Source organism: Haemaphysalis longicornis, unplaced genomic scaffold (assembly GCF_048455015.1).
Source record: "Haemaphysalis longicornis isolate Haplotype H1 unplaced genomic scaffold, Haemaphysalis longicornis Haplotype H1 scaffold_3, whole genome shotgun sequence".
NCBI classification, from domain to species: domain Eukaryota; kingdom Metazoa; phylum Arthropoda; class Arachnida; order Ixodida; family Ixodidae; genus Haemaphysalis; species Haemaphysalis longicornis.
Genome location: NW_027526335.1, coordinates 183,990,593 through 184,014,930, shown reverse-complemented (window position 1 = coordinate 184,014,930; position 24,338 = coordinate 183,990,593). Strand labels below are relative to the sequence as shown.

Genomic DNA, 24,338 nt, shown 5'->3' with positions numbered 1-24,338 from the left:
CAACTGGATAAAAAAAAATTGGCCGCGTATGTGCTCTTTTCGTTGCAAATGTCGACGGAAGACGATAGTCGACTGGTGCCGCTGCCAAGTGAATGCCTCCCTTCTCTTTCCCGCTCACCCCTCATGCTGTTCCTCTCCCGTCTCGCTCCTTCGAAGATAACACGCTAAAGGTTTGCTCAAGTCAATTTAAATTTACCGCGTTCCACTGCTCCAAATCGGGTGCCTCGATGCCAGCTCCGCCGTACGGCGGAGACGCACGTGAATCGAGTCGCCCTACTACAACGTTTATAGAACCCCATTTCCCTACTCCACGGGCGTTCCAAGAGAAACGCGAAACCTACCTAGTGGAACCTTTCGTAACTGTTGCCGGTTGATTTCTTAAAATGGCGCCAGGAGGTAGCGCTGGTAACAGCAGTCGACGGTTTTCTGCCGTTGGGCAGTGTTTTATTTTCTATAGCAAAAACCAAGCATCCATGATTTTTTAAATATAAAGCAACACTGCAAATAGCACTCATGTATTTATTTCCGGGCTTATGTTTACGTAATGTCTTGTTCTTGTTCAACAATGTTGACATGTATGAACACTGACAGCAGACGTTTAGATTCGGCTGTGAATATACAGGGTGTCCCAGCTATCATGCACCAAGATTTAAAAAAAGAGAAATTGCGTAACTCGAAGAAAATCTAGTGCATAATGTTTGCAGTACTGTGAAGAAGCGGAGAGTATTTTTTTCGTTAATGAGACCTAATTAATTAATTGTAATTAATTATCTAACTCGAGAAATACTGTCCTAATCACTAAAGTGTCAATGAGGCACTTGTAGGTAACCACGAGGGGCATCTAACTGCGCTATTTTCAGCGACGAACTAATTGCGTACACATTTATTCTGACTGATAAAGGAAACCCGCGAAATATGAAAAGCACCACGTGACGACGCTTACGCCCGCACTGTAAAGCAGCGTCCCCAAACAAAGCTGATTGAAAGCAACTGCTTCGCGTGTTACCCGCCCGAAGAGACAGCGCATCACCTTGATAATAGCATGCATGGAAGGAGCAGCAGCAGCAAGATTCGCGGGACGCGTGCGCAGATAAGGAACAAACTCGGTCGCGAATTCTTCTTTCTTTCTTTTGTCTATTTCATTCTGGCTAACTCAGAGGCAGCCTGTTTGAGGGCGTTGCTTTACGGTGCGCGCGGAGGCGCCGTCACGTGGTATCTTTCATATTTCGCCGGTTTCCTTTATCAGTCAGAATAAATGTGTACGCAATTAGTTAATCGCTGAAAATGCCGCAGTTAGATGCCCCTCGTGGTTACCTACAATTGCCTCATTGACACTTTAGTGATTAGGACAGTACTTCTCGAGTTAGATAATTAATTACAATTAATTAATTAAGTCTCATTAACGAAAAAATTACTCTCCGCTTCTTCACAGTACTGCAAACATTATGCACTAGGTTTTCTTCGAGTTACGCAATTTCTCTTTTTTTAAATCTTGGTGCATGATAGCTGGGACACCCTGTATATGACTATTGCTCAGCATGTGTTTCGCTTTGACCGGCTCGCTGAATCGAGTGACAGACAGACATACAGACCAAAATTTTCCCGTTCAAGTAGCGCAAGAAAGACTATCGTCTTTAAAACTGGCCGCGTATGTGCTCACTTCGCTGCAGATGTCGCTGAAAGACGACAGTTTTATGCAGCCCTTGACACGTTAAAATGCCCCTCCGCCCACCTCTTACGCTCCTCCTGCGATAAACACGGTGGAGGTTTGTTCGAATTCGCACTGCTCGCGTGCCACCTACTGGAACCTTTCGTTAACGCAGTAGGACTTCTTGGAATGCCGCCAAGAGGCCCAGGGTCAGGCACGCGCACTTTTTTTACATTTTTTTGGTCCAACGTTTCCAACGCGTATCTTTCTTTTATTTACTATCGCTAAAATCAAGCAGCCATGTATGCTTAATTAAAAGAAGACTGCGATGACCAGTTGTGCATTGCTGTTTTGCTTCAAATAGGCCTGATGATTTATTTTTGCTCAAAAAGGTTGGCATGAGTGTTTTTCGAGGTTTAATGGTTTCGAGAACTTTTGCATGTATAAACCTCTCGTTAGTGTATTATTTCAACTTTCGGGCGGAAGGCTGAATGAAGGGACAGACGCACAGACAGACCAAAACTTTGCGGTTTAAGTAGCCCAAGAAAGACTGCCGTCTTTAAAAGCCTGCTTTCTCCTCCTACACACCATAATAACGAACTGCAGGTGTCAAAGAGCGCGAGAGGGGGTGCACACAGAGCAGCAGTAAAGAGCGCAACCAGTGCGACGCCTACTTCCACATTGCACTTTGTCCACGACCTCGACAAGACAAGAAAACCACGCGAGTTCGCGCTTGTGAACCGCGTGTGTAGACGACCGGTACGCGCATCCCGCGTACGGCACAGGAAGTAATTCCGGGCGGCATTTCCTCCCCGGAAAAACTTGGGCTGCGCAAACCGTGGTCGACGGTTTCCACAGGAAGAGCCACGCGCGAGCAGGACCTCGTCGCCCGTGTACAGCGCGGCCAGCAGAGAACGCCCCACACGCTCGCGTTCGGCGCACGGTCGAAGAGCGCGGGCAGCGGCAGATTTCGCTGTCTATAATGGTCAGCGCCTCGGGCACCGGCCCGGCTGACCGGCGGTGGGGGAGACCTCGTTCGCGCAGCAGGCCTGCGGGCGAGCATGGTGGCGAGCGCCCTGACCGGCCGGCCGGCCGGCTTTCTTCTGCCTCTTTCTGGGTCATGCAACGCCCGCTCCGGCCAGATGACGACGCGCTGGCCGCTGCGTCTGCCTCCCTCGCTGCTCGCGCCCGTCTCTCGGTCCTCGTCGGCGGCGGCGCGGGAACGTGGCCGTCGAGGCGACGTGCACGCCCGTTTTGACTCCGTTTGTCTTCCCCGCCACACTTCAAAGACCGCTGCTGTGAGCGCTGTTTCCGTCAGGCGTTCTGCGGTCACCAGGAACGGCCGGCCGATAAAGCAAAGCGCTGATAATGCGCCAAGGGGGAGAGAGCCTTATAGCCGCCCTCAACGCGCGTACGGTGTACTTCTGCCAACGATGATACACGCAAAATCACGCTACGTTGAACCACACCAGCTGTGAAAAGATTTTCACGGTCCGCTCGAAGTCCGACTTTGGACTTGGCCGAAGCTTCTAGCGCGTGCCAACGCGGTCCACTTTGGGAGATATGTGAAGGCCTGCGGACAAAATCATTCGGGCCTGCCAGTAATGGAGAACTTTCAGCGGCAAGTTCGGAAACCCATGTGAGGCGCAACAGCCTAGTCTTCGAGGAAGGGAGAGGGGCCACCAGTTCTGTCGTTTCTCCAACCTTGCACCACTAATGCAAGCTACGCGAATTTTTTTAGATGTTCGCAATATCGACGCCGTATTACAGGATTTCTGCCGGTTTGCTGCTACAAAAGTTGGATCAAATAAATCCTTTGCCTTTCGGTAACGGTTCTTCTTTTAGGCGCTCTCGGGAACACGCTCAGATCACATTCGTTCAAAACTAGAAACGCCGTGGGACGCCGGTCGCAGCACGCACACGCGCGTGCATGCTCCAGCGGGCGGGTCAACGAATGTTATCATGCAAGCGCATTTGCTAAGCCAACCACATGGCATGCATGTTTTACGCTTTGATTACCTACTACCGTCGTACATGTGACAGACGCCGGATTATAGAAACGACAAATAAGAGATTTTTAGTATAGCGGCTAGAGCACGCTACGCTAGCGGCGGCGGGTCTCGGTCCAGCCACGGCCCGTTTGCCCGTACGCTTAAAGGGACACTGAAGTGAATTTTTCAAGCTCCCGTTTTTGCTTGCACTGCGTAGACTGGCTCAAATTAGCACACTTTTCATCGTTTATCCGGTTGACTAATCGGTAATTATTTTACAAAGCGGGAAAGAAGAAAAACTACCATGTGCGGTTTGCGGCGGCCGCACCAACTAAGCTGTGACGTTGGGAGGAGGGGGCACCGTGATTGGACGATGTCCAAGGTTAGCAATCAAACAAGCTTCGGTTTCGGTTCTGTAAAACATGATTGACATCCGATGGCATCGTGGCATATCACAGTAATCGTAGTACCGCGCTTCTGCCATGTTGTCGACTGTAAAATGCATAAGATAAGCCTCCCAGGACGGCTTGGAATCGTAGCATTCATTGGCTGAGCCCTACGCAGTGCATGAACGCCCTCCGCGTCCCCGCAGACGCTCAAATGCATGCGCTTTTCCCCGATATTTGGAGCTTGCCTCGCTCATGCCTGTATCGTAAAAAGCGTGTTCGCACCAGTCCAAGGGTCTGTTGATTCTGGCCTGGGCCCACTGCCTGCATACAGTCAGTGCATATGGCAACAGCACGCCAACGAAAACTCGCTAGCGCGCCAGTGCCAGCCTGCGCGAGTTCTGTGGACTAGTTCGTGGAGCAATGAACGTTGCGGCCCCAAAAAAGGTGAACCTGCAGTATAGAAAACATGCCGATGGTGGAAATATAAGCTATCCCTTATGAAAATTTCTATGTCCAGTCAAAAGACAGTCTGCGTCCCGAAGGAAACAGACTGCGTGCGTCCTGTGTGTTTCCTCTGTGTTGGAATTTCGCCACCGACTTTCTGCGTACTCCAAGTGTCCCGTGTGTTTCCGTCCTCCATGCGTCCAGTCTATCTCCCAAAGGCAACACAGACACCATACGGCCTTTGTGTGTCCCCTATATGTCTTGAAGGCAACAGACCGCATTCGTCCCTTGTGTGTCCCCTGTATTGAAATTTCGCCACCGACTTTCTGCGTCCTCCAAGAATCCTTTATGTTTCCGTCCTCTACGTATCCCACAAGCTTCCACCTTTTGAGTGCCCTTTGCATGCTGTCAAATAACAGCACCCAACAGCCAGCTGCATGTAGAAAATGTCAGCCAGCTCCACAGTCACTGTTTCATGCTGCAGCTGTTTCTGTAAGAGCAAGCTGACGAAAATCACATGAATCACACCACTCTTGCAAACCTGACTATTTTATTCAGGTTGGATCCATACGTGCTGCTGCCGCCTGCCACACCAGGTGTCGCCTCATCTTTACCCCTCACAGGACGGGATAGCCACTGCCACGCTTGAACCTGAAATGACAAACGCATTGATCGCATATGAAGGGGTTTAAACAAACATGTCTCAAACATTTGCTGGTTATGCTTATAAATATAAAGGAGTGTTCCCATACAAAACTGAACCAAGTATCCTGAAAGAGAAGGTACAACTTCTAGGTTGCAAAATTAGCCACAAAATTTAGACCACATAAATTAACTAATGAGCTTACGAACATCAAATATGACATACTGTTACATAGGCAACACAACCCAGAACTAAGTACTGTTTAGATTCATGGCCTCCTCATGACGGGCATTTATACAGCCTCGCAAGAACATTTGAGATGAGATTATTGCAGCAGCACTGTGGGAACAAAGCAATATGGGGGGGGGGGGGGGGCAGGGAAGGCAACATAAAATTGCATGAACATGCTAAGACAGGCATTGATCAGTCGTCATCATGAGTAGTTGCTTGTGTCTACGCGTTCTTTGGAACCTATAAAGGCAGCAGTTTTATTGTGCATTTCGTTTACGAGACAGCACTTGCATTGTCTAGTTTATTTGTCTGTGCTTGCTTACAAAAAGCAAAATGTACATCACCATGAACTGACCAACCTCTAGGTTGGCTCCTCACTTTTTATATTTCCTTGTGTCGATGGGTAGCAGACACAGGAACAGAAATAAAAAACAACCCTAGAAAAACGTGGTGGATAGCACACTTGCACCCATCATTGCACGCGTGCCACGTGGTCACTCATCCCAACAGATGTACAGTGCACGGAGTGACCCCCACGCAGCGAAAGCTGGGCGTGGTCGCTCTGTACTTTGTGAAAATACAAGCTACTAGAAAGATTTGACAGATAGCACAAACAGTGCAGGTGCGCCAACTTTGCACCATGGCATGAATTTTTCAACGCACAACAGAAAACGCACCGGTATGTCAGTGACACCGTGGAGGAGAAATTCGAAGACAAACCAGGACATCAGTGACAGTGAAAGGGTTAAAGTGGTCGAATACAGCAAATTTAATTTCAGGGTTTATGCTTACCAGCAATGAGGAAAGCTACCGCAGTAACTTGAGCTGACTACTCTGTAACGTGCACTCAAATGCTAAAAACACACAAGCATTTTTGCATATGTTTGGACACAGAGCATTCATACTGTTCGGAAATAATGCAGGTTTTTCCTACTATAAACATCATAATATTGCCCCCAACCACGCCATTTGATTTGTTTACAAAATGTTTTGTTACAAGCACCTGGCCACACCCTGCAATCTTATCCTTTTTTAAGGGAACCGTCTTTTTCCCCTTTTTCCTTTGTATGCTGCACCAGCAGTCCTGTTTGATATGGAAAGGGTGTTGCTTTGCGATCCCTATCCTAGCTTTTCCTGTTTTTTATTGAAAATGTTCTCGATCTAAATGAATGAGTGCAAATGGCCAGTACGATGGCCAGTGAGACTCATTACACTACATGAAACACAGTGGCAAAAAGGCACGCAATACACCCTTTTCACTGCTAGGCACAAGTTGCATCTAGGGCATTGAAGTGAATTCACCTAAATTCTATTTCTGGGTGCATGGAATTGTTTCACTCATGTAATGTAATCCATAATATGACTTTTGAGTAGAAGTCTAAAGATCTAGTTCATCTGTAATAGGCGGTAGAAGAAAAATCCCCACACACTGTCTGTGGGCACCACGCAACTACCACAGTGAACAAGGGTGACAAAGTCGTTATTAATTAATTCATGGAGCAAGGACGCAGCCCTGATGCGACAAAAAAAAATAAGAAAGGTACCAGGAAGTTTCTCACCCTCATCGGTTCCTTATTTTTTGCCCCATCTCTGCAATGTTCTTATGTCTTAATATCACTAAGGTACCACAAGAATGCCACAATGGTTTTCTATGTTTTCATGTTCTCTCAGCCTTCAAAATCGAGATTTTCATGCATTTCACAGCCGTAATGAACTCCACTTACAGGTCGTGCAGGATAGATAGAAACAGGAGGCAGCCAATTCTTCTGGTAGCTCACAACGTACATCCTCCATGTCAAACACCTGGCCCTGTAAAAAATGGAAGTTCAAGTAGTAAACAAGCCGTAAATATGCGGTATAATGCCGTGAAATACTCGCTCTGACATGACATGACAGAATTTCTTTTTTGTAGGTGCAAAAAAGGCACCTTCAGTTCTTTCAAGCTAAAAAATAAGTACAGGGCTCACTGATTGAAACGCAACACTGCGAGCGCGTGGCCGCCAATACATGCAGCGCCGTCCATGGACGCCGCTGTCGCTGACAGCGCAACGCTGTCGCTGCGGGGAACCACTTCCCCGCTTATTGGCAACCGGAAGCAGCAAGCTTATGGTCAAAACACTCTCATCCTCGTGGTATACCACAATGCAACACCTAGCTTCCACGGGCGTCCACTGGCGGCGCTGCATGTAGCGCAGGCCACGCGCTTGCAGTGTCGCGTTTCAATCCGTGAGCACTGTACATACATGACAATCCTTACAAGGCTTTCAGCCATACTTTAAAGGAACAGAAGCATCCTTACACTGAATTAATGTTAAACTAAGCCTATTAAATATCCCTAGGTGGTAGAAATCTGTGGCCCCAGATTTCCACTGTGCAAGCATATTCTCTGGTCCAGAGGGTGCGAAACGTGGTTACGGCTTTTAAAGGAGCCATGAAGAGAAAACACAAGTTTGGTTCATTCAAAGGATTCCGTTGCTAGAATCATGCTGACACCATTTTTAACATAAACTCCACTCAAATAAGCTACAAATTAGGAACAAAGGAAATGGCCATGTGACCCACTAGCTCATTTCCCGCAACAGAACCTATGTCATACCAGCCAGCTCTGCAGTTAGCGGAGGGCGGCAACAGCAAACGCGAATTAGGCAGAGGCTATAAGCTTGCCGAACGAACTATTTGTGCTTAAATTTAGGGCACATTCTTTTTACAGTAGTAAGAATGGTGGGACCAACAGTAAAGGTTAGGAAAGCACACGTAAGCATAGAAGTACCGATGCGTACTGCTGTTGGTACTGCGCGCACTATGCTTGGTTTAGCTGCACAGGACTGCGGGGCTTTGGGGTTGTCTCGGACAACAATGGCCGATTGACACAAGCAACGGTGTCTTACGTGACCATATTTGTGGAGCGAGCACTATGTTTCACGAAACGATTATTTTCTCGCTGAACAATAACAAGCCACGTTTAAATACGGTAAAAACAAAACAAAAGCAGAAAGCGGCTTGCCACGGTATGGTGGCACCATCTCGGTTAACTAACGGTAAAGAACGTTTCCCAATCGGCTACAGAGCGGTCGGTTCCTGTGATGTCATTGCAGACCCTGAAAATGCACGATTTAGCGGGAAAACCAAAATTTTAGCTTCAATTAATGAATTTCTCAGTGAATAAAGCATCGTTTGCATTTGGACAAGTGCTGGGGGCACCATACCACACGAAATCTTTCGAATAACACAAACTTGTATTTTGTCTTCATGGCGCCATTAAAATTCTCTCTGAGGCACATGGTGAACGTCTCAGCGTGCCAATACCTCCAAGGGGTAGGCAAGTTGAAATGCTGACGAAACGAAAAAACAGGATGGCGAAGGAGCACGGTGGCAAGCCCACGCCCTGTTTAATCTTTTTCGCACCGTGATTGTATCCCCATCACATGCATATTTGTAAGAATCAACACGTTTAACCCATGCTCAACATGTTACGGTCAACACAATTTATGCAAGCCAGCTACAAATAATGTCACACCACACAAGAATTTCTGTCTGATCATGACGATGCTGGATGAGCTTAGGAAGGTGGAAAAATTTCTTGCATTAAAACAGTGAAAGCTGCCCTGTGACTGCACCAGCAATGCAGGCTGGAACAGCATGTTTTCAAGCTGCGACGTCTAAACAATTATCTGGTCAAATGTTCACTGCCTAAAGACCTTGTGCATGTGGTACTACTTATAAAGTTGCTAGCAATGCTTAAATGTTGAAAATTCAACGTATATGCAACTCTTACGTATTATAACTACAAATGTAATGCAGCCTCCTTGCATTTCTTTACCCGTAAACGAAAACTACCCGTTAGAACAATGCTAAGCTGCCTACGTCCTGTAAAAAAATATACTGTGGGTCAACTGCCTCCTAAAAAAAAAAAAAATCTGGGAGTGGGCGTTTTGTTTTGCAACCATTAACGCAGTTTTCTTTTCTTTTTTTTTTTTTTTTTCATGCAACAAGCTTTAGCGTCGAATCCACCAAAGCCAAGTGGCGGCCGCTGGGCCGTCAGCATAATATTTTCGTTGCCGGCAATGGCAAGGGGGTCGATCACTCACACAGCATACTGGCCGCCGCTCCTGGAAGCTCATTATGACCGCGCCGACGCAGCCGGTAATTTGCAATAAAAGAAGCGCGGCGAGCCGAACACCAAGCAATATACTCAACACGTTTAACAACACAGCACTGCGGCAACGCGTAATAAAATTTAACATGCACCACGATAAACAATCACTTACGGCAGAACACGCAGCATTTTTCACACGTCGCGTCGACAGACTGGAACTTGCAGTAGAGACTCTTGATTCACGTAGGCACGCACAACTTGTCAGGTATTTTGTCAAATGGCGACCTCGATGTGCGTTTGCTACAGCAGCGCAGTACGGCGACGACACAGACGCTTTGCCAGCACTCACGATGTTTCAGGTGGCACAAGAGCACTAACACGTAATATTGCGGCAGGAGGAGCACGTAGCAATTCACGTAACACCAGCAAATCGAAAACAAACCACCAAAACCACGCACAACGAACCAGCCACGTCTTTTCTTGCGCACCTATAACAATGACTGCATATATGCTAGCCTAGACTAGACTTATTACTACAGTTTGCTATCTAGCAGTCATAGAGTTTTAGCAGTTACTTTCTTCCTTCATCATCACCCCTGAAGCAAACTAGGCAGACGCCATTATAGTATTTTGTTAAAGTTGATAATAGCAAACATATATATAATGGCAGTATATTTTCTTGATGCGAGCAACGTCTTTTGTTGTCGTAAGTTGTTGCTACTCAAAAGTGAATAAAAATGGATTAACAAACGAAGTTATTATCATCGTCATCTACATCTAGATTGACTGTTTTGTGTTTTGTTCAGCGTCCAAGCATTCACCATTCACTGTTTGTGGGCTTTTCACAAACAGAACGGCCGGATAAAAAAATTATTCCCCGCAGACATACGCAAACACACGCGCACACGCATACGCACACACACACACACACACACACACACACACACACACACACACACACACACACACACACACACACACACGCACACACACACACACACACACACACGCGCGCGAGCGCGCGCACACACACACACGCACGCACTCACGCACGCACGCACGCACACAAAAGCACCGTGCGTCAAATCCACGCAGGCAAACAATTCACTCAAATGGAGGCTTAGCAAGACTATGTGAGCTCAAGTATTTAGACCTAGGTTTACGACCCAGTCGTGTTCTGTTTTGGTGGCTTGGAGGTTAAGTACTCGCCTACTGATTGAAAGGGCGGTGGTTCGAAACCCGCTCAGTGACCTTTGCTTTTTTTTTTTTTTTTAACCGTGTTTTAATTGAAGGTTTTCTGCCTTAGGTTATATTTTGACATTGTTGTTGCTCTTGTTGCTCTCGTCTGGCTGTGTCCCTTTTTTTTCTGTCGCAATATATTTCTACCGCAAGCTCTGCCCCAAAAAACAGTACACCGCTTCAGCATTTAGTTGCAAGGATAAGCCATTTTACAACGACCCTGAAGGAAAATACAGACTAGGACAATCGGAAGCCACTTTTTAGGTTGTTTTTGTTTTCATTGCTTCGTTTTCTATTCGGCTTTTTGTGTTCTTTTTACTTTTTGTGGTATGTATATTCTTCTCCCTCCCACTTTTTTTTCGTAATGGGAGGGACGAGGCACTTCGAACAGCCTCGTTCAATATGTATTCTTCTTACGCCACTGTTTCATACAAACGTACCAGTTGGTAATATTAATTCTGCGAATTTATCAGACCTTACTAGCACGAAATAACGTATACAGTGCTGCAGAATTTCCACAAACCATCGGCATTGTTTCTTACCATCTCTAGCCAAGCCAAAAAACTTAACCTTTCGAGTATAATTAAGGCTTACATGTTCGACTTTATGTTTACTTGAGGAAGCACAATCTTCAGAAAAAGAATGTAAGGCAACAAATAGTTATCCTTCCTCCCAGTGTCCTAGAGGCAACACAAAAGACATAAGTCAGTCTTTTGACTTCATTTTGCCTTCAGTACATGCATAAGCAACAGCATTACGGCACACAGAAGAATTAAGACAGCAAATTCAAGTTCTATCTTACAGCCTTCGTCCTAGAGGCAACACAGGGGAAACAGGCCAAAGTCTTTTGACTTCATTTTGCCTTGAGTACACACATGGGCAATAGCATTGCGGAACTCAGAAAGAGAAGAAAGCAAGTCATTTTTAAAGTTTTATACCTCTCATCCGAAATAAAATCTTCGTATAGAAATTTAAACTTTGTCTTTACCATAGTACATATAAAGGTAAAACATCATGGCTGTTTATCCGGCAGTCTATAAAAAGTACACAGCCTGCTTATGTCCTAGAGGTAACACAAAGGAAAAGTCAAAAGAAAGGCCACACAGTCAACATGCAGGAGACACAAAGTAAACAGAAAGGAAAAGTTCATTTTCATAAGGGATATAATGTATAACCAGTTTACACTTTTATTTAGTTTCAGTATTTCAAGCAGCTTAGGTGACTATTGTATTGCGCTCGTGCAGTAAGCGTCCCCCGAGTTTCCACAATAGCTCACGTCTAGCAGTTGCATTTCGTAGACGGAAAAGCGTTCGCAGATGCGTAGTCGTGCTGCTGAACGCTGTGCTTGTTCGCCCAGCGCAAAAAACTGCTTCCCGCACCCTACTTTTACGCTGTACGATAAAAATATCAGTTGATTTTATTTCCTTAGTACCTATATTGACTTCGCTGACTCTTCTCCCCCTTCAAGAGGCCTTATATTTTCCTACTGGAGTACCAGTCAGCGAAGCGTCGCATGTGCGCTTGTGCAGCGCTTGTGTGAAGCGACCTTGACTTGGAGCTAGATAGTGTACAAACTAACGAAGTAAAGAAAGGCACATTCGTCCATTCCCAAACGTGTTGTGGCTTAGTTTCAACTGATCGAGCGAATTGCGACGACCCGTCGGCGGCCGGCGGACTAAACGCTGGGCCGACTGACTCGGTCGCGGTAGGTCGGCGAGCTGTGCAGTAGCGCAGCCAATTGCCAGCTCCTCTCCTGCTGACGTCACACGAAAACGCCACAGAAAATGGGCGAGCGTAAAGAGTGGAGGACAGCATTTTCGAATTGATTTTTCTACTAAATAAATTCGCGTAAACGCGCTCAGAGTGGTCGAAACATGGCCTAGGTAGTGTCAGACGCCTATAGGGACTCCGGACTACAATTTGCGCTCGTAATCCCGCATTGTTTACAAATCACTTCAGTGTCCCTTTAAGTTCCCGATTAAGTTCTCACTTACGAATAAGACGCCGATAAGTCGAATTCGGCCACGGCAAATAAGCCAGTTGCCAGAAAACCCGACGGAAACTCTACCTTAACCGAGCGTTTGTATCAGTTTCGGCCAAACGACTTTTTTTTATTAACTTTATTAACTTTTTACCTATACAGCGCTAAAGTCGTAGTTGAGAACTTATTCCCACGCTTATCGCGTTCGGGCAAACGGGCCCAAATCCCGCCCGTCCCCGGAACGAACACGCATGCGCGTATTCGTTCCGGGGACGGGCAGCCTCTCGTGCCGTGCCCGTGCACACATGCGCAGCCGAGTCCCGGTACCTGCCGCCGCTAGCGTATACTCTAGCCTCTATGCTAAAAATCTCCAACAAGGCAAATACAAACACGCCGCATTTCAAATTATCCGCCAAATCAACTTCATTTCCTACTCGGTATATACAAAGGTTAGCAAAATTCAATAATAATTTTTTAAGTTATAATAAACGTTCGTTCATCATCAGTGCCCTCCCATTCTGTGAAGAAGGATGACCTGTGAAGCTGTGGCGCGTGATGTCGGAGTCGCCTTGACGGTAATTGCCATATAAATTGTTTCCGGATAATTCCAGTCAAGCAAGTTACAGCCATTTTCTGTAACCGCACTCACACGTAGATGCCCTTGCTTCACTGTGCAATAAACTATGCGGGGAAGACAGCCTACAAAGGCCAAGCTTACACCGATCCCCTAAATACAAATGCATTGCTGGGAAGACATCTTTCCAGGGGGCAATACAACAAGGCCTTAGGACTTTGTTTTTCTTGTTTTTGTTTTTACTAATTTTTCACTTACGTTAAAGATGTGGCGCACAGTTTTACGCTCCCGAGGGCTTGAATGGGCGCCGAAAGTTGGCGCTACGCTCGCCTGCGATTCTTGTCTACATCGCTGTGCTGTCGTAGATAATCTACTGGATCCTATCCGCAGACAGCCTGGCAGTAAATAAAAAAAAACTGGGCCATCTCCACTAACGTGAAACCCGGGGATGGGCGAAGCATGCAGTGCATAAGTGTATTCAAAGATTGTAAGTCTCTGATATACGCGACATCTCAATCACGAAGACGGAGGAGAAGCGAAATTCGAAACAGAGGTTACAGCGATAGAGGCAAGTAAGCAAGCAAACGCGAACGAAAAACAAGTGTTCGGGTGTGTTCTTTTATTACGCGTTTTGGCCCACGGAGATGAAACGTTCTAGCGCGAGGCGTTGGAAAACGAGTGTCTCTTTGTTTTAGTACCGTGACCACATGAGAATACGACGACGACGACATGAGACGCCGACCACCCGAGCCCCTAAGGTGCTTCGCGCCTAAAAAAAATAAGTACAGAGGGAGAACTTTAACGTGCCCCCAAAATATCGCACACGTGCAACTTTTCTTGTTTCGCTTCCATCGCAGAAACAGCACCCGCGGCAAGGAATAGAATCCGCGTAATCGTGCGTATCTGCCGGACAACGTTTTGGCCACTGCGGCACGCACAAGTGGTTTCGAGTGACGGTCCCCGGCGTGCTGCGATCGCGGAAGCGTGCCCCAATGCCAACACCGGATGACTTCAGAACGGGTACACAACGCGCGCAGGCAAGAGAAAGCACGCATGCAAACGGCAGAGGACTATACGCGAAGGACGCGGGGCCGCCTGGCAGAGGCGAAGCACCCGCCCTAGCTGCCCGACCTTCGGACGGGACAAGGCGTCAAGAGCCGCCTACACGGCAACGACCCTGCACTGACATCCAGCGTCAGGGTCAGCCTTTCACTCCTACTCTGATCCCCGTCACGCTGTCATATTGCGGTGGAAAGCCTTTCCCCGCTGAATGGCTCAATTGAAATCTTCCGAGTGCTCGTGAATACCTATCCAAGGTTTTAACCACCACCGAGGAGGCAGAAAAAAGGGAGCACAAAAAAGCTGATCGCGTCAGCGACATAAAACCATTTGAAAAAAAAAAAAAAAAAAAAAAGGGGCCAATTAAGTTTCACCCGCAGCGCCCGGAAAGAAGGAAATAAACTTATTTAAGGGGCGAAGCCCTTTAAGGGTTCGAGCTGGCGGCGTCTCGTGTCGTCGTCGTAACCGTGGTCTAATGTAGTCACCGTACCAAAACACCGAAACACTCGTTTACGCCTAGCGCTAAAACGTAACGCGTACTAAAAAACACCCGGACACCCGTTTACGCCTCGCGCTGGAACGCCTCGTGCTTCAAAGACACGAGACTTTCGCAGCAAAGCTGTATACCTGTACCCCACAACGGTTTCATCTCCGTGGGCAAGAACGCCAACGCGGCAAGCATACACTTATTCACCGCATGCTTCACCACTCCTCCGGTTTCCCGTTAGTGGAGATTGCACGGGATTTCTTTTTTCCGAGCCCCATTGGTAGCTGGGGTCAGCCGCCGACTTCACCACACGGGAGTTAGTCGCGGAGGGACGATTGGTTCCGGTCACAAGTCCACAGTGTGTGAGCTATGTTGGGGTAGCCTCCGCAGAACGAGTAGGTGGGGGCGCCGCGCAAGTTTGAGAAGCGATGTGTGAGATGCTCAGTGGGTAAAGTGCTACGAAGACGGGCTGCTGCTTTATGAGTGTACGCTGTGGTGATGGGTAGGTGTACATAGGGCGGGCTGCGCGCAAAAAGACTCCGGGCGTGTACACGTGCGCCTACCACCGCTAGCCAAACCAGCTTCCGGATTCCTGAGGGAGAGAGTGTGTGTGTGTGTTAGCGAACCGTTGCACTTAGCTTCTACTGCGCCAGACGAGAAAAGAAGAAAGGATACAAAAAATGTTTGTGAAAATGTTAGACGGTGCGCACAAATTAAAGTATCAGTCCCGCACTGAGAGCCTCACGATGAAGTTTTTCGCACGACTTCCTCGAGACCCGCGCTCCGCACGAACAGCAATGGCCCGCATCTATCAAACTGAAACCGAAAACATGCACAAAAATACTGTACGTAAGTAAATTTCCGCTAATAATGCTGAGCGGTATAAAAATAACGACGGCGAAAGAGATGCTTATGCTGGCGAGAATCGGTCGACGTGCGCGCAAAGTCAGCGTCACTGCCCCAAAGTGGCCAACCTGCGCCCGGCGCAGTCTGCCTCACTTCACCTAGCGCCAGCAGACACGAGTACAGGGCAGGTTCTTCGCGAAGCTGATTCCTTCAACGCTTAGCGCTGCGGTGTCAAAACCGCTTCCGGGAGCAAAGCAAAGCAAACGGCAAAGAAGCCGACACTCGAACCCGTCTCGACATACGGCTGCGGTGCTGACGAGCTAGCCTGCCTTTTGGGAGAGGGTAAACACAAACGTGCACGCATTCAAAGCATGCCACCGCACGGCGCATCTGTGCAGGTGACTAATCGGTGTAGTCTATAGGATAACCGTAACCATCTAAGGTGAGCAGCAAGTAATCAGCCACGAGCCCTCCACTACTGTTAACCTCTCCTCCCAAGCGGCAGCCAATCAGCGTTGAGGGTTGCACGCGCGCAGCTTGGGCCATGCTGGACGAGTAGATCACGATCGACCATTTCACTTTAATACCTGAAAACGAGAGACCCGCGCATACGGAGCCCCAAATGCCAGACCCACCACCGCCTCCGGTCGCCGAAATCCCCTTGGGTGCCCACATGCGCACAAACCCGGATTTTAACAGAGTCTGTCGTTGCCGGAGAAAGTGGCACTGAAGGCGACCGGAACAACCGGAAGTCGCTCGCTCAAGGGGAGGATCAATTTTCCCCTCAAAGTTCGACCACCGGGGACAACGCACGTACTCCAGTGCACTTCGTGTGAACCAAGATTGGTTAAGTCAATGGCCCTGGAAAAGTTTTCGGCGAGGGATCACTTCGAAATCAGACCTAGCTAGGACAATTATCATTAAAAAGGACTCTCGGCGGCCATTTTCGGAGGAGAAGATTATGTGTCCACTGGCCTTCTCTGTCATCCGCTCAGAAGGTGACTAAGGAACTCTTACGCTTTCTACGGTCGACGAACTTAAACACCAGACTATAGGCTGAAAGCCTCCAGTGGCAATCACTGAACTTGAATGTTTAGTGCATCAGCGCGGGGCGTACCTGTCTGCTCCAACTTTTCTTCATTCTTCCCTTTCTCTTTTTTGCCCATTTCCCTTTCCCACGTGCAGGATAGCAAACTAGGCTCTAGCCAGGAAAACTTTCCTGCCTTCCTTCTACATCCTTCCTTCCTTCCTAACGACGTCAATTTCTATAGCCACATAGGTCGAACAAGCCGGAAGGCCCCGTTATCATGCTTTCTCAGTGCCAAAGCTGAGCCCCTACGAAACACGAGGGCTAGTTTTGCAGCGTGAGCGACACTAGCCGACGTTGAGCAGTTTCGTGTGGCTCCTGGAGAGCTGTGCTGCGCATGCGCGAGGAGCATTGACGTCTCACGGCGCCGCCGCTGCCGTGACTGGATTGGACTGGAAATCGTTTTAGCAGCAGTAAGCATGATAATCAGCTAATCCTGGACTACCAGGAAAGCTAAGAATAACCAGCTGAACCTTAGCTCACGCTACGTATATTCAGGCACAGCCGAGCGAAGCCACTGCTAATTTTAGATGCAACCAAGGAGGTTGTATAAAACTTGGATGCAACGCATCTCATGCTCGCCCCCCTATCCTTCCTGCGTCTGTCCGGCGTTGTCCGCACAGCTGCGCCTCTCCTCCTTTCCTCTCTCCGATAGCGAACACTCTCTCCCAAACAGCTGCGGGTTGGCGCAGCGCGCTCTCACTCCGTTGCTAGGCACCGGTGGGCGGCGCATGTGCAGTACTCTCTCCGCGCTCTCCTCTCCTTCGGGCGCTGTAAATATAAAGCGGCATGCCGCGCTCCGACGGTCTCAGTCGACGGTCGTCCGCGTTACGCTTGCACTCTCTCGCAGTACTCGACGACTGCTTGATGCAATCGTCGAGCCCCTAACTGTGCACTTTACGGACCACAAGGCACTCATTCTCGTCTGCAATAAAGACCGTACCTGAGCATACGTGTACTGCATGTGCATTGCATGGTGAAAATGGAAAATTACGCCCACCTCCCCTTCGCGCGAGAATCCCTGCTATAAGCGTAATCAATACGATGGAAAACGCCAATGGAACCCCCCGTGAGATGCGTTGCATCACACTAGGGTTCCCGCGAGGGGAGGTGGGCGTAATTTTTTTCCATAAAAGCTAGGCAGCGCGCAAGCCATGCAGCGATAAAGGAGAGAGAGAGAGAGAGAGAGAGAGAGAGAGAGAGAGAGAGAGAGAGAGAGAGAGATAGAAAACTTTAGTTAAAACTTAAAGCAGCCCATGTCCGGGCTGCTGGAAATAGGGAAAACTGAAGGAACTACGGGCGCATTACGCGGAAGCCAACTAATTAGGCCGACGCGTAGCAACGCAACGCGTAACTGAGCGTGCGCAGTGCTGCAAGCCGAGACAGTTTCGCCACTTCGAGGAAGTACTACACCCCGCCTTCCCGCAGAAGAAAGAAGAAAAGAACGGAAGTGTCGCTCACGCACTGCCGTGCGCCCTTGGCGCCGTCAACGTGTTGGCCTTCATCTTGATACGAGCTGTCTCCAAACCTCGCGCGCCCGTTTCTTCTAACTGATCCACAGCCGTGTGCGGCAGGACGTGCAGGCGTACAGTTAGTTATTCACGCGGAAGGACTACTCTCGCAAGTGCACTTTTTACCGCAACACGAACGGGGCTAAACAAGAGATCGTGCGGAGGTTTGCGGTAAAAGCTCCAAGCTATCCGTACTGAGTCCAGTAAAAACACAACGTGCCAAAACGCGTTTGCACATTGTGCTGGTGAAGGGGAAAACGTTTTTTGAGCATAAAAGTGACATCTTTCTTTTTTAACTTGCAAATATGTATAGCGCAGAAGACGAGAGACACAGACAAGTAGACACACACGGCGCTACAAAATTTCTTTTTTACTTCTGCTGCTATTTTAGCAACGCTGTAAAAAATTTCCCCGCATTTCCCCGAGGGGAAGAATGTGAAAGTGCGAATGCAGGAGTTGAATTTGCGCGGTTCGGTAATGTTCGCGAAAGAGAGATCACACACACACACAACTACAAAGAAAGAAAGAAAAGATGCATTTATTCACAGACACCTATTTGTGTTGTCGTTGTACTTGATTGCTAGAGCGGATCTCAGCTTTGAAATTTCGTGTCAGTACTCCTTTGAGCGGGTGCATTAGCCCTTCTCACGCCCGATTCCTGGCCAATCCCCCACGTGGGTATGTGCCATGTCAGCGGCCAGGCAGCGCGCGCCCATCTCCCCCCGTTGCCAAGGAAGACGAGGAGATTCCTGGCCAATCCCCCACGTGGGTATGTGCCATGTCAGCGGCCAGGCTGCGCGCGCCCATCTCCACGTGCGCGGACATCGCCGGTGGACGCAGGTTCAGGGTCGCTTAAGAAGTGCATTGCACTTAAAAAACAAAGAGATGGGCAAAAGTTACGCTCGAACAAATTGAGTCAGATGCCTTATAGACTGGGATCTACAACTTTCCTCGTGGAACCGCCGGTCGTCACACTATTATGAGAAAATTCGACTTTGTGTAATTAATTAGGCGCACTTCAAGATGCGCAGTCCGACCTCCTCAAGCTCATGAGCTGTAGGCACAGCCAGAGGGCCGTCCGATGACATTGGAATATTCAAGACTGAGCTAGCACGACCCGTAACGTCTGCCGCCGTCAGTATGGTATTACCTCTATGGCCGCCGTAGTAGAGGCCTGATACCAAGGGCGGTGGCTTGAGTCCGGCTTTTGCCTCACATCGTTAGCTTTAATCGTAATTTCCATGGCTTAGGTTAGCTTTCGGCGTTTTAGACGATTGCTTCCTGCTCGTTATATCATGTTAGGTTACGTTAAATTACGTCAGGGAGAGCAGACTAGTGCCAGACGGAACAGTTTTATCCCGAAAAGCTGGTGGACGTCGGTGGTTTAGTGAACTGCTTACAGCACCGTCGGACGGCACTCTAGACACAGCCTTAAAAATAAACTGAGAGGCAAGACAAGAAAAAATCCCCCCCCCCCCCCTTCACACACACACACCCGGTCTTAGGGGTGCTAACATCGCGTTCAACGTGTTTTTTGCAGCAGGCAGGCATATATATTCCAATCCGTGAGAATTAAAAAAAAAACACGGAACGAACTCTACGTGCTCTTTCCCACGGTTCTCGAGCTTCTGGAGAACACAATGCTGACTGAGACCTCGCTCGCGCGCTTGTTTGAGAATTTGCGCCGGCGAACACGCCAAGTTGCCTGTGGGAGAAAAAAAAAACGGCCATGGCGAACAAGGAAGGGCTTTCGCGATCCCAGCACTCGCCTCGCCGTCACTTCGGAGCTGTCACGTACGCTCTTCGCGCTTGCGAAAGCAGGAGTCCGGTGTCCGTGGCAGAAAAACGGCCGCCTCGTAAGCGTTCCACAGCACAAGGCGTTCCACAGAGCAAGGGAATACTGGGCACTAGCGAGTGATAGCCGTCCGCGCCAGTACACCACAGATGAAGGCAGCGGAAGGACGGCCAGCAACCAGCAGCGGCGCAACGCATAGGAGACAGATCGAAGCCATTCGAAAGCGCTACGGCGGATTGCGAAGCAAAGCGTCTCAAGCGGCAAGGTTACAAAGCCTCCCGACAGCGCGAGGCGAAACAAGGCGTCTTTTTTCGCATTCACTACCCATGATACGAGCTTGCTGTTGTTCTTGGGACTTTTTTAAAGACGATAGTCTTTCTTGGGCTACTTAAACCCAGAAATTTTGGTGTCTGTCTGTCTGTGACTCGATTCAGCCACCCGGCCAAAGTAAAACAATGCCTGCGCAATAGTCCTATATAGTCACAGCTAAATCTAACCCTCTAAGTCCGGTGTAATGTTCATCCCTGTCAACACTGTTGAAGAAGAACAAGACGTTACTCAAATATAAAACAAGTTAATACAGAAGGGATATTTGCAGTGTTCCTTTATAAAAAATCATACGAAATTAAATACTTTATCAACTGCAGAAAAAATGGGCCCATCTCCCCGCGAGGGGTACTCGAGTAAATACGTCGCATAGGGGGTGGGTGTATTGCGTTAACGTTTAGTGTTGGGGGGTTGGTGCTATCACGTGTACACCACGCAGCTATCACGCCGCTAGCACGCCGCTGAGTCGCCAACGCACGCCGCTGACGACGTAGTTTGAATGAGTCAAGGATATAAGGCGCGTTCGTAGCCTTTGATTCTGTGTCTGTTTTGTGGCGCAGTGGGAAGAGCACCATGTACCTTGCGTTCCACCCACAAGTAGTGAATGCGTTGTATCAGCAGCCTCTTGACGTAGTTTGAATGAGTCAAGGATATAAGGCGCGTTCGTAGCCTTTCATTCTGTGTCGGCTTTGTGGCGCAGTGGGTAGAGCACCATGTACCTTGCGTTCCGCCCGCAGGGTCGTGGGATCGAAACCAGGCGCCGGTAACTGGGTAACTTATTTCTTTTTATAGTGTAGGGGGAGGCTGGCTGCTGCGGACGCCGACGCACGGGTGACATCGTGAGTTATACAAATGCTCTCCATTTAAAAAAATTCCCTCCGCCGTCGCCTGCTGTCGCCCGCGCCACTATAGCTTCTGGCGCCATTTTAGGAAATCAACCGGCAACAGTTACGAAAGGTTCCACTAGATAGGTTCCACGTTCTGCTTGCAACGCACGCGGAGTAGGGAAACGCGGTTCTATAAACGTTGAAGTAGGGCGCCTCGATTCACGCGCGTCTTCGCCGTACGGCAGCGTTGGCATCGAGACATCCGGTTTGGACACGGAGAAAGAAGTGGGTTTGGAGCAGTGGAACGCGGGAAATTTAAAATGATTTAAGCAAACCTTTGGCGTCTTTACCTTGGGAGGAGCGCGACGCAAGAGGAACAACTGGAGAGGTGAGCGGGAAAGCGAAGGGAGACATTTACTTGGCAAAAGTCGATAAAGACTATCGTGTTTTGACGACATTTGCAACGAAAGTAGCAGATACGCGGCCAATTTTTTTTTTTCTCCCTCAACAACGAGCAGCTCACGCGTGTAATGTGTATGTGTACGCGGGTAGGAACCAAAAAGCCGGAAAAAGTAAGAACCGCTAGGAGGGAAGAGGGGGGGGGGGGGGGGGTCCACGAAATCCCGACCCAGGCCCCGATCCTCGCTGACCCGCCCGCGCCGGTCACGCGGTCACGAAGCGAGCATAGCGCACGCGCCCACGCCCGCCAGTCGGCCGCCGTTCCTGGCACGCTTTTCGCCCGAAAGCCGGACACCGCTGGCGCCGCTCTTTGTCCGGCGGTGGGCGAGCAGAGCCGAGCAGCACGCAGGGGTCACTTCGGCGACCACGACCTTCTCACCTCCGCACAACACTTCCGCGCATCGGCCACCCCTTCCTCTTCTCCCACTGTGCAAGTTTGTTTCGTCGACCCGCATCATTCATGTCCTCTACATTGTTCCGACAACAATGGAGACGGCGTTGTGAACAGCAACACGGTGCGCGCTTGCGCTCATAACGAATTCGTCCTAACAACGCAGTCAGTACAACGAAGTCCGAACGAAAATGTTTGTGCCCCTCCAAGTTGGTCCCTTCTCACTAAAGTGTTCTTTTTAGTCGCGACTTGTGATCAACCACGCGACACCGTCAATGTTTCCGCTCTTCACGATCCAAACGAAGCTACCAGCGACCTCCCACACCTGTTCACACTTGCCTGATGGCATTTCAGTAGTATTTCCATGCGCAAGAGAACTGTGGCTGGAACAACACTTCCCACCTTGCACGGACTTTCCTATGGGTTTCTATGCCTAGATGACACTATGAGATGACTAATGCATCTTCTACGAGCCCTCGCCGGAACGAGGGACCCCGTGCTGATCAAAGGACACGGCAGCAATCGCCATCATAATCCACCGGCTTTCAAAACTTCACACACCACTCAAGAGTGGGAATACGTTTACTTAAGAGAGGACGTTTTTCAAAGCCTTCACTGGGCTTGTTTACTAGGGGGAAAGAGCGTTGGTAGGTCCTGCCTGCGGGAACTGCACGATCTGTAAGCTGCTGTTGCGCTCTGAACGCTCAACGTTTCTCTGACGCCACATCAATGGCGACGCCGTGCTGTTTCCGACGAGGTCATGCATGGTCCAGACTAGAGCCACTAAAAATTTAGTGGCTCTAGTCCAGACCCAGAGCCTTTAAATGAGGCTCTGCCAGACCGGCCACTCTACTCCAGACCCAGAGCCTCGTGGCCAGACCAAGGAAGCATTACAGGCGGAGATCACAACAGCCGCTGCGCTAGCCTCTGCCCACATGGCCTCCCTTCCCACGTGGTCTATCATCCACTCGTTCGATCAAGGTTAAGAGGGGAGCTAAGAGATGGTCCGCATCCGGGAGAGTTCGTCGAGAACTCCAGTGTGGCTTCGTAACCATACCGTTGCCTTACCGTCATCGCTCAACGTGTGTTCTGGGTGACGTCCGACACTTCATCACGGTCAGCCTAATATCATATTAGGAGCGGTGAGCTGTTTGACAAGCTCCGAAGATGTAGAATCCCTGGCACGCCTACATCTCCTATTTCGTTGAGACACGAACCTCGGTGAGACATTGATGATGCGCCGCGCGTAGTATGGGAAAGCCGCAAATCGGAGATTACCCCCATGACGTAGCAACGATAGGTTCGCTCCTACCCAAGCTCGACCACCCAAGGAAGACGTTGCAATCGAGGGGCCGCGTGGATATAGGAAAAGCAAGAAGCTGGGCTTATTTGTTCTCGTGCGAGCAATACTCTGCTTTATCGCCCTTTAAATTGGAGTTGTGCTCTCTCGTAACGAATAATCATCTAGTACAGATTTAACGCCCATTCCCACGTGCATGCACGCATTTCGCCCAAATCGCAGCAGCAAAATTTCCAGCCAACATTTGAGCCCCCACCCGCACACGCGAGAACACCGCTAACGATGACACCCGAAATAAAAGCTTAAATAATAGACTACCTTTAATTTACCTCACGATTTAGTATAAACGAATTGACATCCCATACTACTGGCATACCTGGGTTCAACCAAACTTTATATATAGCAGCGCCTTTCAATTTTTCTCTCGCGAAGGGCTGCGTTGACGACGACAAAGAGACACGGACGGGCGGCGGGGAGGGACCTGCAACGCCTGAGAGCGCCGGAGGAGGTGCAGCGCTCTTTCCAAGTCGACGAACTGTCGACGACGTCCCTTCTACCGCTGGCGCACTTCCTCGTCGAGACCTTATCGCTTGACCAGTCCGCGTCAGCCCGTGTCGCTGGTCATTTCCGCCTTGTCGTCCCCTTCCCCTGTTTCGGTCCGCACGGACAGGAAGGGTTAAACAACTACGCAACTGACATACGTTTGTTGTTGACCGAGCGCCGTCAGGGAGGCTTTCGTAACTCACGGCAGCGTCTGCTCCGCCGTAACCTTCTTTGCGTAGAATGAACAACGAATCAGTCACCGGACGAAAGAAAAGTTCGTTAACACGCACTCTACCTACCTCAGCGTTTGAGCGACGGCAAAAGACAATCGCTCGTTTGTGTGGATCACTCGGGGGTTGACGTTCGTTTAGCGGCGTGTAGTCGTCCTTCGCCAAAAGCCTTTGTTGTGATGATGTCCACCCCTACGCGGAAAGCCAGCTGGACACTTGATGTTTACGGTGCTGGGAAAA

At 49.1% G+C, this 24,338-nt stretch overlaps 1 protein-coding gene and 1 long non-coding RNA gene across 3 annotated transcripts in view; both read right to left on the bottom strand.

Annotated features, from left to right (window-relative positions):
* Trc (Serine/threonine-protein kinase tricornered) overlaps positions 1-24,338 on the bottom strand; it is a 114,099-nt gene that overhangs the window by 88,408 nt on the left and 1,353 nt on the right. The window lies entirely within an intron of this gene.
* On the bottom strand, positions 5,004-9,960 carry LOC144175874 (uncharacterized). Its single transcript, XR_013323708.1, has 3 exons — positions 9,615-9,960; positions 7,071-7,155; positions 5,004-5,123 (listed from the first exon to the last, which is right to left on the bottom strand). It is a non-coding gene; the product is annotated as an uncharacterized LOC144175874 (long non-coding RNA).